The following is a 1,989-nucleotide window of genomic DNA, read 5'->3' as shown; positions in this document are numbered from 1 at the left end:
CAAGAAACCAAAGTAAAAATGGTAAGTTGGATTTCATCAAAATGACAAATGTTTGTGCATCAAAGGACACTATTAAGAAAGTGAAAAAATAACTTACAGAATGGGAGAAAATATTTTCCAGTCACATATAGGATAAGGTTCTAGCATCCACAGTATATAAATTACTCTTACAACTTAACAATAGAAAGATAACCCAATTTAAAACAGAGCAAAGGGACTTTTTGCAACAGGTTTGCGGCCAGAACATGGGGGTCGTGAAAAGCACCACTGAATCGAAGCCAAAATGGGGGAGGAAAAGACTCACATCAACATTCTGGTCCTTGGACACATAGACCCCAGCAAGCCCACCACTACCAGCCGTCTGATCTACAAACACGTGGGATCGACACAAGAACCATGGAAACGTTTGAGACGCAGGCTGCTGCGATGGGAAGGGCTCCTTCCAGCGTCCCTGGGCCTGGGATTAACTGAAAGCTGAATGTGAGTGTGGCGTCACCACCGATATCTCCCTGTGGAAATTCCAGACCAGCAAGCATTATGTGAGCATCATGGATGCCCCGGGACACAGAGACTTAATCAAAAACACTATGACAGGCACATCCGGGCTGATGGTGCTGTCCTGATTGTTGCTGCTGGTGTTGGTGAGTTTGAAGCTGGGATCTCCAAGAATGGGCAGACCCATGAGTGTGCCCTGCTGGCTTACACGCTGGGTGTGAAACAGCTGATTGTTGGTGTTAACAAGATGGATTCCACTGAGCCACCCTACAGCCAGAAGAGATACAAGGATGTTGTTAGAGACACCAGCACCTACATTAAGAAAATGGGCTATAACCCTGACGCGGTAGCACTTGTGCCGATTTCTGGTTGGAATGGCGACGATGTGCTGGAGCCACGCGCTAACATGCCATGGTTCAAGGGATGGAAAATCACCCAGAAAGGTGGCAGTGCCAGTGGAACCACACTGCTTGAAGCTCTGGATTGCATCCTGCCACCAACTGGTCCAACTGGCAAGCCCCTGCTTCCGCCCTTCTAGGATGTCTACAAAATTGGTGGCATTGGTGCTGTCCCTGTGGGCCGAGTGGAGACTGGTGTTCTCAAACCTGGCATGGTGGTCACCTTTGCTCCGGTCTACGTTACAACGGAAGTAAAGTTTGTTGAAATGCACCATGAAACTGAGTGAAGCTCTTCCTGGGGAAAACGTGGGCTTCAGCGTTACGAATGTGTCTGTCAAAAATGTCCATCCTGACAATGTGACAGCAAAAATGACCCACCAGTGGAAGCAGCCGGCTTCACAGCTCAGGTGATTTTCCTGAACCGTCCAGGCCAATCAGTGCTGGATCATCACACAGCTCGTATTGCTCGCAAGTTTGCTGAGCTGAAGAAGAATGTTGGTCATCAGTATGGGAAAATGGTGGAAGACGGCCCAAAGCTTTTGAAATCTGGTGAAGCTGCCGTCGTTGATAGGGTTTCTGGCAAGCCCATGTGTGTTGAGAGCTTCTCTGACTATCCTCCTCGGGGCCGCTTTGCCGTTCGTTACATGAGACAGACAGCTGCTGTGATCAAAGCAGCGGACAAGGAGGCAGCTGGAGCTGGCAAAGTCTCCAGGTCTGCTCAGAAAGCTCAGAAGGCCTTTCAGTGAGAACTACCCCCAGTGCTTGCCACCCCAGTCTTAATCCGTGGTGGGAGAATGGTCTCAGAAATGTTTGTCTCAATTGGCCATTTAAGTTAATAGTAAAGGTCTGGTTAATGATTACAATGCATCGTAAAACCTTCAGAAGGAAAGTAGAATGTTTTATAAACCATTTGGGCTTTTTTTGCGTGTGTGGCAGTTCTTAAGTTACTAGTTTTTAAAACCAGTACTTTTTAATGGAAACAACTTAACCGAAATCTGTCACAGAATTTTGAGACCCATTAAAACAAAGTTGAGAAAAAAGTAAATAAAATAAAAGTGAGCAAAGGATTTGAGTAGACATTTCTTCAAAGAAGATA

General features: G+C 46.5%; 1 pseudogene; it reads left to right on the top strand.

The window, feature by feature from the left end:
* The first annotated feature begins 283 nt into the window (after positions 1–283).
* On the top strand, positions 284–1,639 carry LOC119057105 (elongation factor 1-alpha 1-like; annotated as a pseudogene).
* Positions 1,640–1,989: the final 350 nt, after the last annotated feature.

The sequence above is a fragment of the Artibeus jamaicensis genome, unplaced genomic scaffold (genome assembly GCF_021234435.1).
Source record: "Artibeus jamaicensis isolate MK-2021 breed Jamaican fruit bat unplaced genomic scaffold, CSHL_Jam_final contig_548, whole genome shotgun sequence".
Lineage (NCBI taxonomy): Eukaryota > Metazoa > Chordata > Mammalia > Chiroptera > Phyllostomidae > Artibeus > Artibeus jamaicensis.
Note: the sequence above shows the minus strand (reverse complement) of the source record. Positions and strands in the feature narration are given on the sequence as shown.